Raw genomic sequence first — 10,763 nt, 5'->3', positions numbered from 1 at the left:
TAGATCCCCTACATTACAAATGTTGGGGAGATAACTTTTTCAGACTCCCCTCCGTTATAAAGGCAGGGGAGATACTTTTGCAGTCCCCCGCAATTAAGAATTGAGGGGAGATACCTCGTACATGTAAAAGTTCTTATATTCTCTGACTAACTCCGACACCCCTATATTATTAAAACTCCCCGCTATTACAAATGGAGGCAACCCACCTTTTGAAACAAAATATTTTTCCAGCCCCCAAGTGATTAATCTTCATAATTTAACCCCTCTTTCAAAAAATGTACCGAGGGGTTGACCATTCAAACAACCAGAGAGCGACACAAGTCAAATATACATTTATTTTTAGCCGTCCTCGGAACCCAAAAGCGTGAGGAAAGCCTTAATTAGCCAGCATCCAAGAAGTGTTGGCTGCTTCTATAACTTGACTAATTGTTTTATTTTATCAGTTCATTTGTTCTATCGGATAACTTATAAATAAATATGAATATAGATAAACATATATCCGACTTAAACTAAAATGGGGAACTAATTGATTTTTTAAGTTAAAAAATATAGAAACTGAAATAATAAAATATAAAAGTTGCAATAGTTAGTGAATTAGTATATTGGATAAACCGGAAGGAGAAACTAATAAAATATAAAAGTTGCAATAGTTAGTGAATTAGTATATTGGATAAACCGGAAGGAGAAACTAAATAAAAAATGTATGAATATTTAAAAAGCGATTCAACCAACCAACTGATCAAAAGCATCGGTTCAATCACATGTCCACTCTTACCATGATGTAAAGGTAGTATCAAGGTGTTGGATAAATATTCGTCTTTTCAAGTGATGAGAAGCGAGGGCTTAAGTCTTGCGATTAAGAAAAAAATGATGTAATTAAGATGTGGATTTTGAGAATGCGTGAGTTAGTTGATGTTTTGATAAAAATAAATAAGAAGAGAATATATAATGAGAAAGACATTACATTAGGAGCCATTTAATATAAAGTTCTAAATTTAGCATTTAAAATATTCAAATTTGAAATAAACAATTTAATGAAATTAAAGACAAATTAATATGCAAATTTAGTCAGTAATTGATTAAAATGTTTTCTTTTTTTTTTTAAAAGAATGATTGGTGGAAATCTTTATTCTTTAGTGTTAAAATCGACGTCTTAAATGATGAAATTCGGGTTTGACAATTGGGTGATTGTCTAGGACATTTGCCACCTGATGCAGTTCATCGAAACCTTTCCATCTAGTGCTTATGAGACTCGTAACTCCATTCATAATTAACCTATGTTATGCAATTTAAATGTTCCTCTTTCTACCTGTTTTCCCTTGTCTAGCAAGTCCAAGACTTCAAATTATAAGACTCGGCTAACTCTCTGATAGGTTTGTATCACGCCAGTACCCTGCATGTGCTTCGCTTCTTTATGTATATGATCCAGATTCAAGATTAAAATTGGTCATAGACTCATAGTTTATTAGTTGTGGTCCAATTTATCGTTTACCCTTTTCTAAAAATTCTTGTAAACCTATATTTTCGTTATGCGTATATTATTAGATGTTCAAAAGGCAAAAATAATTCAAGTCAATTCATTAAAACATGAATCGCCTATATATTTATTTTGATGATTTAGTTTCCAAGGAGATTTAGAACTAATTAAATGCTTCTTAATTAATTATTGTTATTGTTAAGTTTCACATATTATAGTAATGTTGATGCCATGTAGAAACCCTTTTCTAAGAATTTAACTATGTCTCTAGTCTTTTAAATAACTTTTAATTGTTTAGTTATATGTGAATTAATGAAATCTATGATTCAATCATTTTTACAATCAAAACATAGTCAATTACAACCATCAAATTTAAGAGACCGAGGCTTCGAATGGGAGAATTTGTGTCCAAAATTTGGACAGAATGTGTACAGTTGTTTTAACTTTTTTTTTTTAAATTCTTTTTGCATATTTTACTATGACAACTATGATAGATGCAGATGAATAAAAGTTGCACTTGTTTAAAGTTGGATAATCTTTTGACTCGCTTGTTTTCATCCAATTGCTTTAATATGATCTTGCTAAATTTTTTTATCAGTTTTGTATAATTAAAAGGTAACTTTTTACTATTGGAATTTTAATTAAATCAAATATATCACGAGAAATTTATAAACTTAACTTTTGTAAAATACGATGTATGCACTAATTGCCTTAGCCTTAAAGACCCCTTGTTGTGGGCACTAAAGGGAGGTGGCATGACTTTAAAGCCCTTTAACACCACGTTGAGACGATATGGGAGGGGCTTCGATACATTACCAGGCGGTAAAGGAATGTCATCAACACATGATGGGGATCAGAGTTCAAATGAGTGAGGGTTTAACACAGAACCATGACACTTTGACTTGAGTTTTAAACTTTTAAACCACAATAACCAGCATAAGTGTTCAATTTGTTATGTATCACATTCAACGAAAACACCATCAGATGCCTACCAATTTGGTGGGATCGCATTGCACATGACTAGTACAAAAGACAAAAATGCATGATCTTAGAAGTTAGATGCCTACCAATTTGGTGGGATCTCATTGCACATGACTAGAACAAAAGACAAAAATGCATGACTTTACAGAATAAATAGGTGTTGAGACTTGAGAGGATAAAGGAAAGATGATTGAGAGAGTGTTAACATGGGGATATATGTTAATCATGATTTAAGAAAGAAATGAGAAAGAGAGTTTCTTTTAACTTTTTTTTTTGAAGGAATACTATTTTTTTATTTATTTTTTTTAACTAAAATAGGAGACGGGGATAAACTAATTACCAAAATAGGTTTTTTTTCCTGAAATTATTACGATATTAATTAACAAGTTCTATGTTACTCATGTTTGTCTATTGTTCATACTATTGCTACCCCTACCCCTTCTAAAACTTATTGTACAACTTGCTATATAATAGCGTATAACTTTTGCCAACTCATCCTTTCTTTTCGACAATCGCACTACGTGTTCTTCAACTTTACTATTACTAAATTGCAATCCATTCACTTTTCCTTCTATAGCTTATTGTTATGGAGTTATATTTTAAACTTCTGTGTGACGACTAGAATGCTTCTAAGTTAAGCCTTCTGATTTGGTAATAAATGAATTCAAGTGTTGTGATATGCACAGAAGCCTTAGGGTTACAACTAAATAACTCTGACATATGGCTAAAGAGACAGCCAAAAAGGGATCTTCCATGTATAATCCTGCATAATCTCGAATGTTTTCAGTTCTGATACATAGACCAAATAAGACAATGCAAGCAAAAGTTCCTAGATTCATGAAGATATAGAATAACGTATAAGTTATCATGCTTGCGAATCCATCATTTGAGTCTCCAACAATTATTCCAATAATTACATATCCGATTTGCCCTATGGACGAATATGCAAGCATATGTTTCATGCTTATTTGAGTAATAGCAATGAGATTCTCCAATATCATGCTAAGAATAGCTAGGATTTTCAGAATAAGATGTCATTCGTTTGATGAGAAATAAAAAAAGAATATTGAAAATTCGAGTGGCTGAGATTACAAGAACAAGGTTCTTTCACAAGGCTACAAGTATTAGGTTATTAGTACAAGTTATGGGAATATTCAAATGAGCCTGCTATTTATAGTAGCCCTACACGACAGAGTATTCAATATCTAGACTAGAGATTTCCGTGCAAAATAACCGTGGTTGATGTCTAGAAGTGTCTAGCCATATATATATCCGGCAATGTAAGCTATTTTTTTAACGGTATATTTGTTAGGACTACATACAATTGTAAGGCACTTATATGATCGTATAAGAATGCAGAATTTGTCAGCTTTTCGCAGCCCTTGTCGGCTGTCCAGGAACATTCCATACGATAGTATGACAGCTATACGATCATATGAGTTCTTTTTTTTAACAACCATCAACTTTGAAGAAGACTGTATGAATTATGAACTTTGGGTGTGTGAGTTTTTTAAACAACTAGCAACTATACGATCTTTTTTTAGGGTGTGTGAGTTTTGAGAAAGGGTATAACTTTTTTGAGAAATTAATACAGACATAATTTTAAAAAAATAGACGTGATCGGTTGTGAACACTGATAGTTGTTATAGAATTCGTTATCGTTATCGTCATCGCCAAAAATAGACATCAATCACGTTGGTTTGGTTGTGAATGAATGAGAAAAAACTTCTCATTCGTGTTTATATATTAAAACCGGTAGAATATTATATTACACCCGAAATATTGTGTCGTGTCAAATAATACACTGAATATTATATCACGTCCGGAATATTGTATCGTGTCATTGCGTAAAACAAAGATAAGTATGTACGGAATATTATATCATATTTCATTTAGCAACCATATCCATATACTATCACAAATCTAAACGGCTAAATACACCCGGCTCAATCAATTAAGGTTTTTGTTTATTTTTTCTATACGCTCGTATGGGAGTCATACTATCGTATGACTTCCAGTCAACCTCTGTATGGCTGCACGCTCAGTGTGCTTTTGTTGTACTTTTATCACGCGGGGTTCCATACGATCATATAACTCCTATACGATCGTATTTAGCGTGTGTGAGTTTTGAGAGATGATGTACAAATATCATCACCCATTTTTTATTGTTTGAAAATGTTGATACCCTTATAGAATCTGAAGGTTCTCAACAAGTCAACCATATAGAGTAGCTTTAATTTTGTTGCTGCAACAACGCTATCAGCTTTGTCTCAAAACAGTGGTCACTGTCATGGGCGCTTTAGATATAGGTCGGTTTGAAATACAAAATACATTTCGACTTAGTTTTAGGTTTCATGTATCAGCCAAAACATGATGATTATGACCAAGGTTACGAGTCAAAACATTGGCTACGAATACTTTGTATTATGTCGGTTGGAAAAAAAAAAATACTAACGGGTCATTTTGCCTTAGCTTCAAGTTTTGGGTATCACACAATTTAGTCAGAAAACCAAGATGTGTTGCACTTAGAGAATGCATATGATCTACCAGTTAAGTATTGCCGTTTTGCAACAGTTGATTCCTCATAGTGTTTACAGAATTGTATACGCTTTACATGAACTTTATGGTTATTTTTTGGCTTGTTTCTTTATTACTATGGACTATGGTCGTCTTTGTCTTCTGCTTTGTTATGAGGGTCATCAACACGTTTTCAGTTATCTGTGTTAATACTATGGAATGTGATATCTTTAATGATTTTTTTATACAATATCCATTGCTAAGGTTTGTGAGATGGATTTGTAGGGAAATCATGTGCTTCGTGCGTATAGAGCATATATCAAATGTCTGCAAAGATAATTATTAATAGCTATAATTGCAAATAATAAGTTGAAAATAAAATGATAAAATGTTTTAAAAAAATATTTATACATGCAAATGAGTAAATTATAAAATCAGCACACTAACATTCTGCTAACTGAAATCACAAAGTCTATATTTAAACATGTTTAAAACAGCTGGAATCCACCTATGTCACAAACGTCTTTTGTCAATCCAATGTTCCCAACAGTTCAAGAGCATGTCAATAGATATTATGTCATACATACTATACTTGAACCGAAAGGTAGCATTATTCTAATCTCCTAATATTGTAAACTACAGGCTAAGAGCATTGCCAGCTAAAGGCCTCCCACAGTCAACAGAGAACAATGCTACAGTTCAAATTTCAACAACTGCTTAGTATCTCTTCTGCAACTAATACGGTCCTAAACACATTATGTAAAACTGTTAGTTACCACATGCCACTAATCACTATGAGAGAAATCGAGTGAAAATCAAACATAAATCTATGATAATTATTATATCAAAATTTACTTGACAAAAAATTAAGATTTTCATGATAAAAAAAATACGAATTATTTTCAACCAAAAACTGATCACTAGAATTACTAAAATTAAGCTTTTACTAAAAAAAAAAGAAAAATATTATTTTTAAAACATGAAAACAAAAGTTATGTCAACACACTTCAAATCTCCACCTCGTACCTTACACTTTTGTTTGTCGTTTCAAATGGTTTCGATATCTCGAGCATTAAACCCCTTAATCACTTCCTCTCAATCCCACCAAACAAAAATCCTGGAATCACACCTCGTCTCCTTACTTGACTCCTCAAACAACATCAATCAATCCAAACAAATTCACGCTCACATCATCCGTAAAGGCCTTGATCAATGCTGTTACGTAATCACCAAACTAGTTCGTGTTTTAACTGCTAAATTTAATATCCCAATTGACCCATACCCGGTTCGAATCTTTCAACAAGTTAAACGCCCAAACCCGTTTCTATACACGGCTTTGATTCGTGGGTATGCATTGCAAGGGCCTGTAATGGAGTCTGTGATGTTGTATAATATGATGAGACAACAAGATATTGGTCCTGTTTCGTTTACGTTTACGGGTTTATTGAAAGCTTGTAATGTTAGTTTGGGTGTGCAAATTCATGGGCAAGTTGCAAAATTTGGTGGGTTTGAGTCTGATTTGTATGTGAACAATACATTGATTGACGTGTATGTGAGATGTGATTTGTTGGACAGTGCACGGAAGGTGTTTGATGAAATGCCTGAACGAGATGCGATTTCGTGGACGGCTTTAATTGTTGCCTACGCGAGATATGGTGATATGGAAGAAGCGCGTACGTTGTTTGATGGAATGCCTGTGAAGGATGTGGTGGCGTGGACGACGTTGTTTGGAGTGTTTTGATAGGATGCTAGAGGCTCGTGTTGAAACGGATGAGGTGACGTTAGCTAGTGTGATTTCTGCTTGTGCTCAGTTGGGTGCGACCAAGTATGCGAGGTGGGTTCAAGATGTTGCTGACCGGGCGGGATTTGGAGCTACGGATAATGTTGTTGTTGGATCTGCGTTAATCGATATGTACTCGAAATGCGGGTGCATTGAAGACGCACGTCAGGTGTTTGATAAAATGCAGAAGAAGAACGTTTACTCCTACAGTTCGTTGATTCTTGGACTTGCAATGCACGGTTGCACACATGAAGCAATCGGGTTGTTTGAAAAGATGTTGAAAACGGATATAAAACCGAATAAAGTTACATTCTTGGGAGTTCTTTCTGCTTGTACCCATGCTGGTTTAGTAAAACAAGGTCAAAGCTTTTTTGCAGCAATGGAGAACGAATATGGTGTAGCCCGGACCGTTGACCATTATACATGCATGGTTGACCTTCTTGGAAGGGCCGGGCTCATTAAAGATGCCTATGATGTCATCAAGACCATGCCAATGCCACCACATGCCGGTGCTTGGGGCGCTTTGCTTGGTGCTTGTAGAATTCATGCAAATCCCGATATTGCTGAAATCGCTGCTAATCGTTTGTTTGAACTTGAACCAAACGCCATAGGAAACTACATATTACTCTCGAACACATATGCATCTGCCCGAAAATGGAACGATGTTTCAAGAATTCGTGCATTATATAGATCAAAGGGTCTGAAAAAGAACCCTGCAAGTAGTTGGGTAGAAGGGGCCAAAGGGGTAATTCATGAGTTTTTTGCTGGTGATATGAATCATCCGAGGACTTCTGAGATCAAACGAGAGTTGGAGGATCTTGTATCTAAGTTGATGTTAGATGGGTACACCCCGGTTTTGAGTTGTGTGCCATATGATGTGAGTGACGATGAGAAAAAGAGGATATTGTTGGGGCATAGCGAGAAGCTAGCACTGGCATATGGTTTGTTGGTTGATTGTGGGATTATAAGGATCATGAAGAACGTAAGAATATGTGAAGATTGTCATGTGGTTATGTGTGGAGCTTCAAAGATTAGTGGCAGGGAGATTATTGTTAGGGATAATATGAGATTTCATCATTTCTGTAATGGAGTATGTTCTTGTAATAACTTTTGGTGATCCTCAAGTTTCATAGTGATAGGTTTGAATTAATAACTTAAAACAAAATATATATATATATAACATAGACCACAACCCAAATATGCAAAAGTGTAGCAGAGTCTTGCTATCAAAATTTTAGAACTCTTTTTAACACCACCGAAAACTTTTAACAAAAAAACTCACATCATCTTATTTATTTCAACAAATAACCATGACTCACAATTAACAAAAAAAAAATAATAATAAGGCTCATCAAAGTTGAAAGAATCTTCTGTTTGAAAACAACTATCTGTTATAGCAAACACACAAGATTTGTTATGGCACAAGCGCAAGATTCGCATTTATAACCGGAACTGTTGAAACTACGTGAAACCTTGACAAGGGTTTATGTACAAAGAACGAGCAAACCCTTATGGGTTGTATCCGAAGACATGAAAAGAGATGTTTTTATGTCTGCAACACAAGCCCAGACTTATGTGATTGTTGATCTTGTGGCGGTTAAATGATTATAACCTGGATTTCACGTCAATTCTGAAAAAAACGACCATGCTGAGTTGAACACGTTAGACAACCAGAAGACATTATATGTGACGCAAACCGAAGGATGTGGGCTACGATGGCTGAGATGAATGAAGCCGTGATCCTAGAGAATAGGTAAAGGTCCGAGGAACGTCAATCCACTTTGGTGCTAGAAGAGGTTCATAACTAAACTAGTAAAAATGGCTACTTTAACTAATGTGTTTGATAACGAGGATGATGCTCGGAACCTTAAAACACACAAAACAAATAATAATGTTGGTGTCGAGTTTTCTAATTTACATCAATTGCTGATAGAAGAGGAACCTGTAAAGATGTGCAAAATCACCCGAATAACTGGCTATGTGAAGGCATCGTAGTAAATGCTGGTACTATTTCCTTTAACAAAAACGCAGTTTCACACCCCAACCTAATACAAAAATGCCGGGGCGTAAGCTGATTGCTCACAGCTCTCAAGGTACTATCATGCAATAATTAAAGTTATAATATCTATTATTTCAAATTTAATAATCCAACAATACATAGTCGATCAATAAAATAAGTAAAGAAAAAATAAAATCTAAATTCTTGTTTATTCTCTATAGCATGCAATCATAAGTGTCTTCAAACAACTTGAAAATCACATCACACGATAACCTGCATATGCGTTAAATATACAATAATTTTGTCAACACTAAGTTGAGTGAGTATAACACCAGATTTAAGTCACTATAATAATAATAAATAAAAGTGCAAACTGTTCCCGTGAGATAAACAGTTAAGCCATAACACATAAACAGTCAATCAAACCATAAAGACATGGCTCAATCAATTCCATATAAATGGACATTGGTTACCAAGCTAGGAATAAATCGTTGCCATAAATATGGACATCGGTTGCCAAAGATAGTCGTATGATCATACTATAAATGAGGAACTTCTCCAAAATGAGTTCAAATAAAGCAAGTAAGCAAATAGCAAGTTAGGTAAACTGATATACACACAAGGATACACAGTTGCAGTTTAATACTGTATAATATAAAAATAGCTAGTTACGCATATGCCCCCAAAAGATAAAATAAGTAATAGAGGGGAGTGAAATACTCACCTTATCAGACGAGCAAACGCGGATAAAATAATAAGAACGAAGATGGTAGATCAATCGTTGACGGTAAAGCCTAATAAAGATTAAGTGCGGAAACAAACATAAGGAATTGACGGATTGAGAGGAATGAAGTTGGGAATTGAAAATCAATTATTATTATTTTGATAAACGTGTATATATATATGTATGTATATATATTAATTAAGGGATGGATCATGCGAGAAATGATTTTAGAGTGAGAAGTGCGAGAAGTAGATATGGACCATTGATGATGTTTAATCAATGGTGTACAATCCAAATGGCATATTTGTAATTAATTACACATTATTGCAACATATATATAATTCAAAAGGGTATAAATGTATTTGGTGTTTTTGGAATCATTAAATCAACCTTCAATGTCTTCATCAGTTACCACAATTTACGCCTTAATTAATTAAATCGTAACAACAATTATCTTGTAATTAGGAGCTCTTATTCAAGAAATTTTAAATCTTTAAGACATTCAACCATTCACTACATTATAAGTAATAGTTTTTGTGGTGGACTTTTAATCAATTTTTAACCTCATTTCAGTTATTATACCGACACACATACGTACATACCAACGTACATACATACATATATATTTACGTACGTACCTACAAATACCACATACATACGTACATACATACATATATACTTACGTACGTACCTACACATACCACATACATACAAATGTACATACGTACGTACATACATACATACGTTCGTATATACTTACATTCCTACACTATAACACCGCGTCTTTTACCCTCTTCAATTTAGGCCTAAAATACTAACTTAGGAAGTATAAGGACCAAAAGTGAAAATTCTAAATGTTTGAACTCATCGCGATTCGCGACGAGGTATCTTTAAACCCATCGCGTAGCGCGATGGACTTGCACACAGATCCAGAAAAGGGCAGCGTAGCGATACGCGACAGCCTAATCACCAAGGTCATCGCGTACCGCGATGACAAGGCTAAGTAAGGTGGACACGTGTCCAACCACGTGTCAACACGTGGCATATTATGACAGGCGACGTGCCACCACCAGATAAGGCACCGTTAAATTGCGGCGCCGCGGTACGCGACGGGTCACAAGGAGCCCATCGCGTACCGCGACGGGGTCTAGAATCAGCCTATAAAAGGGGGTGACGGGTTTGAGGTCTTCTCATCCCAAATACACCTCCATTTACACACACTTAACCTCGAAAGGCGTGCCCTATTGCCTTAACAAGCCGACGTGCCATTTTCTTGTAGTTCGTG

At 34.9% G+C, this 10,763-nt stretch overlaps 1 pseudogene; it reads left to right on the top strand.

Annotated features, from left to right (window-relative positions):
- Positions 1 to 6,026: 6,026 nt before the first annotated feature.
- Positions 6,027 to 8,014, top strand: LOC143618145 (pentatricopeptide repeat-containing protein At5g44230 pseudogene; annotated as a pseudogene).
- The last annotated feature ends 2,749 nt before the right edge of the window (positions 8,015 to 10,763 follow it).

Source organism: Bidens hawaiensis, unplaced genomic scaffold (genome assembly GCF_021521415.1).
Source record: "Bidens hawaiensis isolate Kalapana, Puna unplaced genomic scaffold, B.hawaiensis_p1.1 tig00064169_1, whole genome shotgun sequence".
In the NCBI taxonomy this organism is placed as follows: Eukaryota; Viridiplantae; Streptophyta; class Magnoliopsida; order Asterales; family Asteraceae; genus Bidens; species Bidens hawaiensis.
This window is presented reverse-complemented; position numbering and strand designations above follow the sequence as displayed.